The sequence below is a fragment of the Ursus americanus genome, chromosome 3 (assembly GCF_024610735.1).
Source record: "Ursus americanus isolate L20-20 chromosome 3, mUrsAme1.1.p, whole genome shotgun sequence".
In the NCBI taxonomy this organism is placed as follows: domain Eukaryota; kingdom Metazoa; phylum Chordata; class Mammalia; order Carnivora; family Ursidae; genus Ursus; species Ursus americanus.
This window is the reverse complement of record NC_142129.1, coordinates 24,704,673-24,722,144: the sequence shown is the minus strand read 5'-3', so window position 1 is coordinate 24,722,144 and position 17,472 is coordinate 24,704,673. Positions and strand designations below refer to the sequence as shown.

The window sequence follows — 17,472 nt, the reverse complement described above, 5'->3', positions numbered from 1 at the left end:
AATCAGAGATCTATACATCATCTTTTCAACAACTATTTCTCAGTTCCTGCTATGGGCCAGGTGCAATAGGGAAAAACAAAAACATAAGACATGGGTCTTGCTATGAGAGCACTCCGTTTCCATCGCTATCACTTACATCTTCTGAAAATTCTCTTATTGATTGGCACACATTCATTTCCCTAAAGAAAGCTAAGAGAGTACTGCTTTTTAAAATGGCAAAGAGGCCCTTATCATAAAATGCTATAATCAGAGTTTTAATGTGGTTATTTAAAATAGATGAGGTGCATATATTTTTTAACTCACCATGGAAAACTTCAAAAGGAAAATCTAGAAGAACTGAGTCATGTTTTTAAAATATCACACTCCCTGTGAATCACAAAAAAATAAAAACTAACCTTCGAGGGATGACCATATCCACAGAAGTACGTCCATGTTTTAACACAGCATTCATATTACAAAAATTATATTAATAAATCATAAGAGCTATTAAATGTTACCTAAGATTATAAATTTTTCAGAATGGAAGGCTACAGATTTATTAATAACAAGGAAATTTGTTCAGTGTTGCATGGAATAGAGAATGAAATTTTCTGATTTAGATATTATTACTGCTTTATTGGGACATCATAACTACTGTCCTAGAAGTTAAAAATTTTATAATTAGTAACAGAAAGGTAACTTAACATTTTTGACATTTAAAATTACTCAATAGAACATGAAATATATTAATGAGCAATTATCTTTCACATAAGGTAGAGGCAATCTAAATTATGTTTCTATTTTTCATTTTACACTTCCACACATTTTGTAATGACAGAATATAAAAGAAATATAGAACACATATATTTATTCATACTACTTTGATTTGCCTTTTAAGTTTTAATGCCTATATTTTACCTTCTAATTGAAATGTAAGTTTTTATAGGGCAGTGTGTTAGTCAAATTATATCTTTGGCACCCCCTAACATCTTATTCACTATTCTCCACACAGTATACATTCAACATGATTACATGTCAAATCACACTTCAATTTACCTTAAAATGCTTGGTTAGAAAGGGATAATTCATATCTATTGGTGTTACTTTTTCAGAGACAGATGACTTGTCTGTAATATGCTGTTATTGTTTTCACTCTTTATAACTTCACCTGCAGGAATATTTTGTTGGGCAAACAAAATCTTTATATTTGAATTTTAAATGTTGGAAGGCATGCATTCCTAGCCTCATCTTCTTCTGTGGTCTTACCTCCTTCCAGTTTTATATATTTATGTTACCTGTTTAGCTCATACCCTCTAAAAAGATCAACTCCCTTGGTTTGAATAAAGATTTTATAATCAAGACCAAATAATCCACTTGATGGTAAATTACTAGAATTATAACCTAATAACACAGCAAGAAATTACAATGGTTCTTTTCTGTCTACAGAAGCAGATCTAAATTATCCTACCTGGTTTTCACTAATATCCACATCCTCATGCCAACATATTAGTCAATCTTATTTCTCATTACTCACCAACAAAAATACTTAAAATATTCTGTCCAGTTTTTTATGCTTACATTTCTTATGATGCTAATTAAAGACCTATGAAGTTTTTCCTATTTTCTCCAATTGTGGAAATACTACCTGTTCTTTTCTCTTCCTTTTAGTTTTTTTTTTCAAGTTAAAATAAATAAATAAAAAATAAAAAGACAAAGAAAGAAAGAAAGAAAGAAAGAAAGAAAGAAAGAAAGAAAATAGAAATACAACTGAAGAATTGTGAACTTTTTCCAATTCCTCTCCCTCTCCTTGCTCCCCAGAGATAACTACTATCCTTGGTACTTATCATTTCTATGTATGTTTTTATTCATTTTATATATATATATCTGTATCTATAAAAATATATCCTATGTATTAATGTTTCTATAATACTATTATAGTATATAATATTTTATTGTATCATACGTTACACTATACAGCAGCTAATTTATGGACTCATATTTTCTAGATTTATCCAGATAGGTACATCATACTGAATGGTAAAAGATGGAATTCTTTCAAACTAAGATAAATAAAAAGCAAGGATGCTTGCTCTTTCTACCTTTATTCAACAACTGGAGGTCCTAGCCAGTAGAACAAAGCAGAAAGAAAAGTTGAACAGCCTATATATACGAAGGGAAGAAGTAATACTATCTTTATTTGTAGGCAATTTGATTTTTTATGTAGAAAAGCCTAAGGATCCTACAAAAAAAGTAGCTAAAATATGAGTTAATAATTGTTGCTTCATAGAAAGTGAGCATATAGAAATCAACTTTCCTACTAGCAACATGAATTTAGAGATGGAAATTTATAAAATAATTGCACTTATAAGACTCCTAAGCATATGAAATTATTAGGGTAAACCTAACAAAATATGTGCAACACTTCTATACTAAAAACAACAAACACTGTAGAGAGAAATTTAAAAATATCTAAATAAATGGAAAGATATACCATGTTCATAGATGAAAAGACTCAACATTGTTGAGATGTCAATTGTCTCTAAATTGATGTACAGATTCAATGCAATCCCAATTAAAATAATAGGTTTTTTAAGAAATTGACAGATTCTAAAATTAATATGTAGATGCAAAACACATAAAGTAGCAAAGCAATTTTTAAAAAGAAAAACAAACAGAATTTACTACCTGATTTCAAAACCTAATATAAAGCTATAGTAATCAAAACAGTATGATATTAGCATAAACATAAACATAGAAATCTACAGAACAAGATAGCAAGTGCAGAAATAGACTCACACATGTGTGTTCAAATGATTTTCAGCAAAAGGATATTCAATGGGAAATGGGTAGTCTGTTCAAAAAATGGTGGTGAAACAATAGGATGAATGTATTTACAAAAATGAGCCCCAAACCTTACTTTATACCATATTCAAAAATTACCTTCCTATTGATCATAGACTTAAATGTAAGAGGTAAAACTATAAAAATTCCAGGAGAAAACTTTGGTAATCTTGAATTAAACATAAATTTCTTAGCTAGGACAAAAAATAGTAAGATTCATAAAATAAAAAGTTGATAAATTAGTCTTCGTTAAAACTAAAAAGGTTGTCAAAAGACACTATAAAAACAAAAAGAAAAAATATTTATATTGTATATATAAGACTTGTTTCTAGAATAAAGAACTTTTACAACTAAGAAATCAATTCAGTTTTTAAAATGAGTAAAAGATGTGAAGAAACAATCAAAGAAGATATAGAAATGGCAAATTAGCATATGGAAAAATACACAAGAAGATTAATCAGAGGAATGCAGACATGCAGAGTAGATTCACAATGAGAAATCATTATACATTCACCAGTATGGCTAAAATTAAAATGACTGACAATATCAAGTATTAGAGAGGAGTGAGCAACTGGAACTGTCATACACTCCTGTCAGGAATACAAAATAGAGCAGTCACTTCAGAAAAATTTGAGTTTCTTATGAAGTTAAATATATTCTTCCCATACAGTCCAGATATTCCACTCCCAAAGTATGTACCCAGGGGAAACAAAAACATATGTTCTCACAAAGAGTTGTACTTGTATGTTTGTAGAATCTTTTTTCATAATGGAAAAAGCTGAAAATAATCCAAATTCCATCAACTGATAAATGGAAAAAGAAATTGTGGTATATTCATGAAAAAAAAAAACGCAGTGAACTACAGGCACAACAACATGGGTAAATTTCAAAAGCTTTACGTTAAGTAGAAGAAGCCAGATACAAAACTTGCAAAATGTATAACTTCATTCCTATTAATTTTTGAAAAAGCAAAAATATACTGACAGAAAGTAGATTAGTGGTTTCCAGGTAAAGGGATTGTGGGGAGGGGACTGACTAGAAGAGGCAGGAAGGAACATCTGGAGTAATGAAAATGTTCTATACCATGATTGTGGGGGTGGTTATACAATTGTATATATTTGTGAAAAAAACAAAAACAAAAACAAAAAACCACACACATCAGATTATACACTTAAAACTAATTGACTTTATTCTATGTGTATTTTACCTCAATGAAGCTTATTAGGTAAAAATTACTGGGCTAGAAGGAACCTTAATGCCCATTTCTCAACCTCAAGAAAGTCATGGATATTAATATCCAAGACTCATATATTATTATAATGAGTTTTCAAAAGCTTTTCCTTGACTTCATATTTGTTTTAGTTATTAGCTTCCAACTCTTGGAAACACCTTTTTTTTATTTTATTTTTTCACTTTTTTATGTAATGTCTACCTCCAGTGGGCTTGAACTCACATCCCCAAGATCAAGAGTCACATGCTCTACCAACTGAGCTAAGCCAGGTGGCCTGGAAACAATGTTTTTTGGTTTTTGTTTTGTCTCACATCACCTGCCTAACCACGTAAAACTAATCTGACTCCCTGATTCTCAGTGTTCTATTGAAATTACAAAGGTTCTTTGTTTTCTGTTTTAAACACATGGTTTTTTTCACTAACCAGTTTTTCTCTGTTTCTACAATAGCAGTTATCATTAGAAGTGGTTACCATAGCAATCACCGTAATCATCACAGTCATTAGGACTGCACCTCCAGGCTAAGTAAGTTTCTAGGACTTGAGCCCTGGCCCCACCACTGGACTAGGTAAATCAATCTGTGCTTCAGTTTCCTCATCTGCAGAAATAGGAATAAAAATTATTCCCATTTCATTGGATTATTTTGAGGATTAAATGAGATAATACACAAACAATACTTAAAAATATACCTGGCACATCATATGACCTCAATAAATGTAAGCGTTTATATTAGCCTCATATTTTCCACTGGAAATTCCAGAAGAAATAAAAACAATGCTATCCAATAAAGTACCAAACTCAGATTTTAAACCCAGGAATTATACTCAACTGTAACTTCAGAAGTCAACAGAAAAGTCATCCTCTACTTCTCGGTGTTGTAGGGCTTCTTTATTTTTTGTTGTTATTGTTGTATTCTTAAATTTTCTTGTTCATGTTACAATGGAGAGAAATGAATTAAACATTATGTTAAAGGATATTTCTTATGTCTATTACATGCATGTATGCTTGCATTATGCATATAGGTATGTGTGTATGTACTTTAATTTATCTTAACCTAAATTTAATTTGGGATTCTTTAAAGGACTTGCATTGAAGAAATTATTTGGATAGGAAAACTAGGAATACACAAGGCCTGCCTTGGCTTACCATATCCTCCTACTATAAAGGCCTCCAAGGAAACAAATACTATGCACAAAGTAAGCAAAGGAAGGCACTTATTATTATCAGATTGGTTTGGATTAGATTAGATTGCATGGTTAGCTGTGACTTTGGCTCAAACTCTATGGTGGAACTTTACTAACTAGGGGAGACAATATGATATGGAGGGATGCTTGTCCCCATGTCAGCTGGGAAAAAGAACCAGTTACACAAGCGAGGACCACTTTTGCCTTGAAGTAAGCCAACCTGTCCCAATTCTTCTCAGATCAGGATAGTGATCTTTTGTCAACAGCCACATGTAAGAAAGCACATCGACAGAACGAAAGCTAGATGGCCCTGGCCTGTTTATGACTACTCCTTCAGGGAATTCTTCACTGAGAGCCTTGTTCACTTGCTTTTAGCCAAAGGATGATTCTACCCAGGGACACAGCAATCAAAGCTCAAATCTGATCCATCCAAACCAACAACCTTTTTCTCTTTGGGTAGGGGGGACTCAATGATAATACAGAGGGCTGAGAGTTTACTTTCCATATAAGCTCATAGCAGTTGTTAAAATTGTGGTGAGAATTAAAATGTGACTAATTATTATCTGATATAATTTACTATAGTATACTTGCCAACTACTGATATTATAATCTGGGAAATATTTCCAAGACAAAATATTTCTTCAGTGTTCAGTAGTATCATGTTCACAATGTGAACTTCAAAGAAAACACTTTTAAAATCAGTACTTTTCAGTGACAGTGGTATGGCATAAAAGCTCATGGGGAAGACACGCATAAACCCTAGAAGAATAGCTACACTTGGCTTCCATGGGTTTCCACAAAGTGCTTACACTACATAATGTGCCATTTTGAGAATTTGGAGGAAATAACATACTTTTTAGTAAAAATGATCGATTCTAGTGACAGAAGAGACAAATTCAGCACGGTAGTAACAAAAAATCTCTTTCCTTAAGATTTTATATCAGTCTTTTCCTAGATTCTTATCTTTCTCATAATTTGGATTTAAGTATCACTTTAGTGATGATGTCACCAAATTTTCTATCTAATCAGTCCCACCCTCTTCCAAGATATTCTCTAGTTCAGCTCTGTAATACTTCACATTTTGTACTGGTTTGTTAATGACTGCTTGCCCCCAGACCTGCATCCTCCTGAGAGAAGGGACTGCTCTTTGCTCACCACCGCTGCTGACGATCCTAATAAAGACCAGTACAGAGTGGGCATTTATTAGTAATCTGTTGAATAAATACTTTGATGAATGAATGAAGATTGAGCAATTTTAGTAGGCCATCTTCAGAACAATGACCTATTTCAGTTCCTTTGATATTTATAGGATTAAACATAGAATTGAAAATTCTGGGTCTAGTCCTAATTCCTTGACTTACTATCTGTGAGTTTTGAATATTTAACTTAACTTTTAAACACCTGTTATCAAATGGCATAATAACACCCACTTACGTTCCCTCCCACGTATGACTGTTAGGGCTAATGAGAGGCTATATATATATGAAAGTACTTTAAAATGAAAAGCATTAAGATGCCTGGGATTATTATAGTAATATGCTACAATTCAAGGTAATTAGCACTAAAAAGACTCAATATGGATAAATTTAAAATTTACCATCAAAAAAAAATCTTTCACTGAGATACGAAATAAAAAATCTGAGAAATTATTGTTAGGGGCTTATCATCTTTACATAGACATATTTGTTCGAATATAAATCTCAAATGACAAAATTATTTTTCACCTCAAATACTAGTAGAATTTTGGCAATTCCAAGTCCGTGATGAGGACAGAAAACAATACACAAAAGTTTAAAGCAATTAAATTGTTTTTTCCCAACCAGTATGTAGCTCATTTTATTTGTGCCCTCCTACTCTGCATTTCAACTAATCTGAACCCACGCTGGAATTAATCAATTTTATGTTTTTGTGACATTATTGTCTTTGCCAGGAAACTACAAAAAGTCTTTTTAACCACAAAGATTAAGAAATCATATTTCTTGATTCACAAAGGGAAGAATTTGAAATCCTAGAGAACTATCACTGGCTAACATCAAGGCATTCAACATCCTATTCCTAATTCAAACCAAATGACAGAGATGGATGAGCTGATCAGGTATTATGATTTCAAAGAACTCTCGCATGCACAGGGTTAATTTTTTATGTTAGGTTGAATCTCTAAGTATAGTGCCTTATGCTATCAAATGAGACCACAGATCACCTAAACTTAACATATGGGCCATTCAGAATGAAGTATCTAAAACCTGTAGTAAATCGTTAAAATTTTAAAATAGTGCATTACACTCATCAGCAAATACATCATGCCCAAGTTATGACACTCTAAAAATGTAGTAAAGAAGATGAATGTTGATCACAATACTCTGAACATTTCTGATCCTTAGTGTTGTCAATTCTTAAGATTAAAAAAAAATAATAAAATAGGTAGTGAAGTGGCTCTGGAAACATTTTTTATTAAATGCCAGCCAAAGTTAACACAAGCTCAAATGTCATTTGGTTTATCCAAGTCCCTGTTCAAAGATATGAAGCAATTCAAAAATTCTACTCTTACCTAATCTGTATGAAATTAGTAAGTTTATTTTGACAATGGTAAGGAAACTTATCCTTTCTTTCCACCACGTCGCTTTATTATTTTTTGTTTACTTCTTCTATTTCTACATAAAGAGGAGTGTGTGTGTGTGTATATATAACTGTGTCTGTGTATGTGTCTATGTATGTGTGCATATGCTCTACAGTGAACTTAAAAACTCTTGGCATTAGAAATTTACTTTCTAGTTAGCTCTGTCGAAGAACTTAGAGCTACTCAACTGAAACCATCCTTAAGTTTGCTAAAGGTGTTACTTAATTTTCGTAAATATTTTGTGCGTGGAGGTTACTAGAAAATGTATGGACTGGTTATTTAATGTTTCAATACCAGTGAAGCACACTGCTATCATGCACAAAAGCCAAAAGGTCACTTCAAGTAATGCAAAAAAATAAAAAAATTAAAAAAATAAAAATCAACATGAAATGGTATTTGTTTATTCATGTATTAACGTATAATTGTCCAAAGTAGTATCACTTAAATTTTGCACCTGCAGCTCATTTTAAAGGCTCAGATGGTTCAAACCACACAACCTGTAAACGTATAGAAAGAAAATATTATGCAAACATTGCAATAAAAATCCCATTTTTTAAACAATATCTGATAGTTTGTGCTTATAGACCAAAAAGCAAGGAAAATTTTTCTCATCCAAATCTACTGGTTAATTACAGGCTTTAAGAGTAGGAAAATGCCATTCCCCTGCCTCATCCCAACTATTTCTGTGTATAAAAAGTTCTCTTTGGTTTTGGTTGAAATATATTGAGTAGGATCAAAAAGATATGCCCAACTAATTCTTATTTAAATACTACATGGAAACAAATGTCCTGAAATATAGTGTGAAGTTTTCCTACAGAGGGCGAGTATCATTTCAAAAGATAAACATGGGGGTAGAAAAATCAGAGAGCACTTATTTCTGAAAAAGCATACAATGTGCAGCAAAACATTGCAAGTTTTCTCAAATGCCTCTTAGCATTCTAGAATCTATTGACTCAAGAATTTGCGACAATTCTGAGATGTTTTTATTAATAGCTAAATCAGGAAAAGCAAATGTGCTTTCTTCCCTGATAAAATAAAAGCATTAAATACTAAAAATAAAAATACACTCATGTTTTAGATACTTTGGAATCATCCTACAGTACTAGCTGCAAGAGGACGATTTCCTTCTCTTCACTGCCCAGGACAGAGACTGATGTAATCGGGCAACTAAGGAGTATTTTTTTTCATGATACTGATTAAAATTTAAACAGTCATGAGAATGCTGTTTCCTGGAAGGTGAAATATATTTCAGGAGTCATATTTACTATTCATATGCATTAATCAAGAGCCCAGCATCTGGACAGTATGGAAGTCCTATGTATCAATATTTCCACTGGGTAGTTTCTCAATTCGACCTTATTAATTTTATTTCTTTCACCATTTTTCAAATATTACATTTACGCCCCTTCAGCCCCAACAATCACAAAAACAACCACAACAATGATAACACAATTATATTTGGGCTACAAAGAATGTTTGACTTCATTTCTAATGACAGTTCAACAAAAGACCTTAAGAAGTTACCTGAAACTGTTTTCTATAAGCATTTTCCAAGATTCATTAAAAAAATAATATTTTAGAACCTCAATTTTGGCTGATTCCAATACAGAGATAAGATCTCTAAAAACAAAACAAAACAAAAGGTAAGTTCAACAAACAGCACCAAAACAACTAGACGTCTATGTGCAAAAAAAATTAAAAAAAAAAAATAATGTAGACACAGACCTTATACCCTTCATAAAAATGAACTCAAAATGGGTCATAGACCCAAATGTAAAATGCAAAACTATAAAGTTCCTGGAAGATAACACAGAAGAAACCCCAGATGACCTTGTATATGGTGATGACTTTTTAGATATAACACCAAAGGCACAATCCATGAAAGAAATAATTGATGAGCTGGACTTCATTAAAATTAAAACTTCTGATCTGCAAAAGACAACATCAAGAAAATGAGAAGAAAAGCCACAGACTGGGAGAAAATATTTACAAAAGACGCATCTGATAAAGGACTGTTCTCCAAAATACACAAAGAATTCTTAAAACTAAACAATAGGAAAAACCCAATTAAAACATGGACAAAAGATCTGAACAGACACCTCAACAAAGAAGATATACAGATGGAAAATAATCATACAAAAAGATGTTCAACAGCATATACCATTACAAATTAACACCACTGCATACCTATTAGAATAGCTAGAATCCAGGACACTGACAACAGCGGATGCCGGAAAGAATGTGAAGCAGTAGGAACTCCCATTCATTGCTGGTAGAAATCAAAGTTAGTACACCCACTTTGGAAGACAGTTTAGCAGTTTCTTGAAAAACTAAACATGTTCTTACTTGATGATCTAGAAATCATGTTCTTTGGTATTTACCCAAATAATTAAAAAGCCTATGTCCACACAAAAACCTGCACAGGGATGCTTTTAGAAGCTTTGATCATAATTGCCAAAACTTGGAAGCAACCAAGATGTCCCTTAGTAGATGAATAGGAAGGTAATATACTGGGACTAAATATACTGTAGTACACCCAGACAATGGAATCTTATTCAGTGCTAAAAAGAAAAGAGCAATCAAATGATGAAAAGATGGGGAGTAAACTTGAATGCATAGTACTAAGTGAAGGAAGCCAATCTGAGAAGGCTACATACTGCAGAATTTCAACTATGTGACATTCTGGAAAAGGCGAAACTATGGAGACAGTAAAAAGATCAGTGGTTGTCATTGGTAGGGGGTAGAAAAGAATTAATAGGCAAAGCACAGAAGATTTTTTAGGACAGTGAAACCATTCTGTATGACATTATATTGGTGGATACATGTTATGATACATTTATCAAAACCCACACAATGCACAGCAAGAACGAACTCTACAGACTTCAGATGATAATGATGGGTCAATGTAAGTTCATCAATTATAACAAACATACCACTTTGTTCTGGATATTGATAATGGGGGAGGCTGTGTATGGGTGCGGGCAAAAGGTAAGTGGGAAATCTCTGTACTTTCTACTCTGTCTTGCTATGAACCTAAAACTTCTGTAAGTCTACTACTTAAAAAAATTATGAGAACATGACCAACATGAGAGGATTCCTGAAGGTAATATTTTCTTTACCACTTTCTAAGAGATTATAGGTATTGTACTAAAAAATTAATTTTTATATATTTTAAACCTCATTAGTAGATATTAAATGTTATTATTTTATAAAATAATTCATTGGGCTTTAAAAATTAAATACTGGCTATCTTATAAAGTAAATTTAAATAATTGAATCTAATGTTAATAGAGAGAGATAATGGTGGGAATGTGCTTTACTGCCTCTTTCGCAAAAATTGCAGTGAAATGAAGCCAAACATAAAAGAGTACAGATTACGTAATTTCATTTATAGGAGTACAAAAGCAGGCCACCTTAGTCTATGCTGTTAGAAGTCAGGAAAGTGACAGAAAGAGAGCACAAGAGGCTTCTGAGGGGCCAATTGAGGATTCTGGGGTTTGGTTGGGTGTTTTGGATATTGGTTTGGGTGTTCTCAGTTTGTGAAAATTCATGGAGCTATAGACTTTTTGTTATGCTTTTCTGAAAGTAAAAAATAAGGCAGGAAGCATAGTTCTTTAGGTTTTGACTGAAGCAAAGAGTGAATAGAAACAAGGGTATATAAATTTTTACATAAGCCAGCAGTTAATATAAGGATAGAGAACAAAAAGGAAGTTAAGAGAGCTTCAAGGACCTGCAAGGAATGGCCTTTTGGATATATCATTCAACAGGCTGGAGTTTCTTAGTGTTGCTCATGAGCTAGTATAAATCCTAGGGACACCTATTTAAGCTAGACAGCCAGCAAAGAAAAATGTAAGATCTGGGGAAAGTTAGAGTTTTCTTAAGCAGGATTAAGAGTGAGGAAGGAATTAGTAAATATCTTTCTGTGAGACTTTAACCATATTCCTTTAACCTGTCAAAATGTGTATTTTCATTTCTGTTTGAATTACTTCTAAAAATGAATAGGGCTTATGAGCTGAACTAATTCTATCATGTAGAATTCTATCATTCTTCTCTGTTCTGTGGGCATGGACAACTAAATGGTTTGTACACTGTACAATCGTTCTCTCTAATTAAGTTGCATGTGACCAATGACCTGCAGCTAAGTTCTTTGCACAGGTCATAAGTGTCTCCTTCGCAGCCTACGTCAAAATGGGTTTCTGAAGAGTTTCTTAATATAGGAGGTATACTTTGTTCTAGAACACATTCTCTGAACACTATTTCAAGCAACATCTTCCACCCCTTTATCTATCAGGTCATTTTACTCTGGACAAAATGGACTAGTATTGGCTTTAAGTCCTCTTATTCCAATACCTGCTAGTAAGAAATGATGAGTTCAAAAGGTGACTCCAAGAGAAGAGTGAAGAGGTGAACTAAAAAAACCAAATAATCCTTAAAAATAGATTAATTATGCCTTGAAGAAATATGAAATTCATTACAGATGACACAGTATCACTGATTATCAGAGATTTATCAGATGCTTCGAAATCTAAGATTTGTACGGAATGTGTGTGAGTGGGTATGGTTTAGGGGGTAAATTCAGGAAACATATACAGAGGCTTTATTCTTGTCAGGTGGCAAAAGGGAAAAAATAATAGGTTACCATTTGTTGATTATTCAATGTGCCAGGCATTGTGCTAAGCCCTTCAGGGTGAATTATCTCATTAAATGCTCACAAAAACACTGCAAGGTAGGTATGATTATTATTCCTAACCAAAGATGAGAAGATTAAGGTTTATAAAATGTAAATGACTTACCCAAGGTCTTACCACCTAAGTAAGATAGCTGGAATTTTAGTTCATCTCTGTATCAACTCAAAAGCTCATGTGCTTAGCCACTTGTCACTATCTTGATCAGTGAATGATCACAAGGGCAAATAGAGAATCATTGGGAAGAAAAGAACATAAGAGGAATGGAAAAGAAGTACAAGACACAAACAAAAATAAAGAAAGGAAAAGAAGTAAAAAAAAAACGCAAGAGGAACAAAATACAAACAACACAGTGCCGATATATAACAGACACTCAATAAATGTTTGTTAAATGAATGTGCATGAGATTTGCAAGTAAATGTCATAAATACACACTCCATAAATATTTTTTAAATTAAAATTTGGTCATTGTTCCCTTAGCTACAGACAAAAGTGTGTGTATGTTTCAAAAGAAAAGTTATTTTATAGTCATGGTTTTCGAACACACGCAAGAGACTGAGAAAACCCAAATACCCAAAGTGTTAACAATTAGGCACCTGAATTAAAAAGAATTTTCTCATTCATATCCCTCACTTTCAAACTAACTTCTTGATTAAACTTTAATGTAATTATAAGAGTTAATAACCTTAAAGAGAAAAATAATCAAGTCTCCATTATAATTTTCTGGTAGATTCTTTCTGAAGCAAAATATCACTAGAAAATAATTACCCTTAATAACATGGGAGCTATTCCATTAAATTCTTTCCTTCATTAAAAAAAGTACATAATTTTGAAGGAAACAGAAGAAATAATGAGAGAATGAGCCCCATTTGATCTACTCTACGCTTATCAGATGCCCATATCAGCAGTAATGCACTTTCCCATCTACTTCGAGAATGTTGTAAAAACAACCACATTTCTGTTGCTATATTTAAGAAGTTGATGCTGCTGGGGAAACCTTGTTGATTGGTGCCACGGCAGAAGCATCATTTCTGACATTTGCCTCCTTCGTTCCCATTAGTGATCCTTCTATGTAGTGCTTTTTAATTCTGTGTCTTTCTGAAGAGTCCCAAGTCCTCAGTCCCAACCCACCCATCTCATCATCTTCATAAGATGATCCAAGTACTAATCACTATTGATAAAATATCCTCCATATATAATACAGTTTATCTCTCTTTATTAAGCACTTTCTATGTATTATCACCTTACATTTAGATTTCATAGGAACCCTACAAAATATTATCATCCCCATTTTGTAGATGAGGAAACAATGACTTAAAGAGGTTTTGTTACTTCACCAAGATCACCAAGTGGTGAGCAGTTAACTGGATTCAAACTGAGTATAAAGCCTGGGCTTCAGGGCGCCTGGGTGGCACAGCGGTTAAGCGTCTGCCTTCAGCTCAGGGCGTGATCCCGGCATTATGGGATCGAGTCCCACATCAGGCTCCTCCGCTATGAGCCTGCTTCTTCCTCTCCCACTCCCCCTGCTTGTGTTCCCTCTCTCGCTGGCTGTCTCTGTCTCTGTCAAATAAATAAATAAAATATTTTTTAAAAAAATAATAAAGCCTGGGCTTCTGATCACTATGCAAAATACCCACTGTCCAGTGTGAACTCTAGACACTTTCCACTGCCCCAAATCCTCTCTGCTCCCTCATTCTTCATTCAAGGCCTATTGCTGTATCCCCATTTGGACCCAAGTCCAGACCTTAACCCTCAGTTACTAAGCTCACAGCACCTCATCTGTTTCTGGGCTTTAAACATTTATTTGTAATATTTCAGCACATGATGAAGTTCAGGAATTAAAAGAATAGAGTAAAAGCAGCCCAATGCGGTAGATGAAGCTGAGTAGGACCATATGAAAAACTAAGCTTTTATTCGATGCTGGCTCCATCTTGGCCCACATTTAAGTGTTTATATATTAAGGGAAGAAATGAGAGATTAATAAACCTTGTGCTTGGGGCGCCTGGGTGGCACAGTCGTTAAGCATCTGCCTTCGGCTCAGGGCGTGATCCCAGCGTTCTGGGATCGAGCACCACATCGGGCTCCTCAGCTAGGAGCCTGCTTCTCCCTCTTCCACTCCCCCTGCTTGTGTTCCCTCTCTCACTGGCTGTCTCTGTCAAATAAATAAATAAAATCTTAAAAAAAAAAAAAACAAAAAAAAAACCTTGTGCTTTATGACCGTAAAAGAAATTAGACTTAAAAAACCCCATAGTTTATCACCTTATTCAGTTAGAAAACAGAGGCAGCTACATTCACACTACTAAATTTCATGATGACTTAACTTGCAAGATTAATATTTTATAACCAGCCTGAAGTTTCCTTAATCAGAAACTGAAAAATTATCTATTTTCAAATCAGCCTGTTTATTTATCTTTATATATTCAATATTACTATATATATATATCATTCATTTTTTAAAAAAAAATACAGTATTTCCGGGAATACTTTACTACGTGCAAAACTTCAGCTTCAAAAATAAATTATATAATGTACTTCCAAATTATTAATAATTATTTTCTCAATTTTATTTCAAATAAGGTAATTATCAAAAAGGATACTTATTTTTAAGATTAACACACTTGACTTTCATCCTGTTTGACTTTGCTTTATCTCTATTTACTAAATAGTTAATATTTAATGACAAGGAAATTGTGTAGCATAACTTCTAAAGATGACATTTTGTCAGTTTTTCCAGATATTGACATTTTATATCTCATTTTCCACTTACAGAAGTAGATAAAAAGTAGTGTAAAGCCAGTATCATCAATAACATATATACTAAAATACTGAATTGCCTCCAGTAAAGGAATTGTTACAGTTACAAAGGAAGATCATTTGGGGACATTAAGATATTTCTCAGAACCTCTTGGTTTTTAGTCAAAGCCTAGTGCCTAGAACAGAGCCAGGCTTCAAATAATTCTATGTCCCTTCCTCCCTCCTCCTTTTCTTCCCATTTCACTTGGTTTTCACTTCCCCTTTTCAAGTACTCTTCTCTCATGGGGACTACTGGACCTGTCTCCTAACCTAACCACCCCTGTCTTCAATCTCACTTCCTCCAGTCTGCAAATTGCTACTGTGGTTATTTTTCTAAAACACAAACAGTAGCACTTCACTGTTCTGTTCAAAGAGCTTCAGTTCCCTGTTGTCTACTGTGTCACCTTCAAACACCAGAATTTGACAGATTTCTAACCAAACCCAAGCTCATCCGGCCAGTCTCATTTCCACGCTGCTCTCATGCCACACTCTTGAATTCTGGCAATGGAGATGCTCAGATTTTTTAGAATGCATGTTTTCCCTTGTCTTCCAGCTACTATTCAACTGCTTTATCTGTTTCTTTTCTTAAATTCCACATATGAGTGAAATCATATGGTATTTTCTTTCCCTGACTGATTTATTTCACTTAGCATAATACATTCTAGCTCTGTCTGCTTTGTTGCAAATGGCAAGATTTCATTCTTTTTTATGGCTGGGTAATATTCCTTTGTATATCTACACCACATCTTCTTTATCTGTTCATCAGTCAATAGACTGCCATTAATACTTTTTCCCCATCTTGTCCACCTAAGAAATATCACTTTCCATTTGTAATTGAAATCAGATGTGTTGTGTTCTTTGAGGGCCTCCTTACGTATTTCCTATCTCAGCTTTACACTCTGTTCTTAATAATAATTACCTCTTATAATAACCATGCCTCTATCATATCACTTATCAAATTGAATTCTTTTTGGTCACATGTTTGTGTCCCTCCTCTGTTACATTATGATATCTAAGAACAAACAGAACCATGTTTCATCAGTCTTTGTATTCCTGATGCCTAACATAGAACCCTATTACATATCTTTATAAGATTATCAGTAAAATGTATGCGGGATAAATAAATGATTCATAAAACATGAAAATGGATATAAACAACAACAAAAGACAACAATAAGAACACTGATAGGCATCTGTGTTTTAAAAATATAACTTTACCTTTAAAAGAGTATGTAGAGAATTTAGAGCTGGAAGAGATTTCAGAGATTAGAATATTTTATTATAATCCTTCTATTTAAAAGGTGAAGCCACAAGGTCAAGATGGGCTCACAACACAGAAGGAAAGTAGTGGCAGAACTCAGATAAAACCCTAGGATTCCAAGACCCAGTCTAGGCGCTGTGCCACTATATGACATACTATTTGTGGATTTAATTAGAAACAGAACAAAATTGTGATTTTGCTTTCCTGCTTTTTCAATACATTTTTATAAATCCAATTATTTCAAATATTTTCCTTACAATATATTTCTAGAAGTAAACATATGGGCTGAGCAAATACTCTGAAAAAATTACACTAATATCCACTCTCATCAAGCATATTTGGAAGAACCAATATAATTACCTTTCAATAATTACTATTATAATTTTCAAGTCTTTGTAAATTTGACAGGTGGAAAACAATCTTTTATCACTGATTAAATGATCTTTACTGAGGCACCTGGGTGGCTCAGTCAGTTAAGCATCTGCCTTCAGCTCAGTTTGTGATCTCAGGGTCCTGGGATGGAGCCCACTCCTGGCTCCCTGTTTAGCGGGGCGTTTGCTTCTCCCTCTCCTTCTCCCTCTAATTTTGCCCCTCCCACTGCTTGTGCGTGTGTGCATGCTCTCTCTCTCTCTCTCTTACTTTCTCTCTCAAATAAATAAAATCTTTAAAAATAAATAAATAAATGATCTTTGATTACTAGTGAAGGTTAACATTTTTTTCAAATGTTTATTAACATTTACAAGTTTTGCCAACTGATTTCTTCCAGATGTCATCATTGATATCATGCTTGGTGGCTCTTTTTATATTTGTGATATTATCCTTTGACACAACAGCTCAAATATATCCCTTACTTTATATTATGTTTTAAAACTGTATTTATGATA

General features: G+C 33.4%; 1 protein-coding gene across 2 annotated transcripts in view; it reads right to left on the bottom strand.

Annotated features, from left to right (window-relative positions):
- GRM8 (glutamate metabotropic receptor 8) overlaps window positions 1–17,472 on the bottom strand; it is a 723,043-nt gene that overhangs the window by 234,173 nt on the left and 471,398 nt on the right. The window lies entirely within an intron of this gene.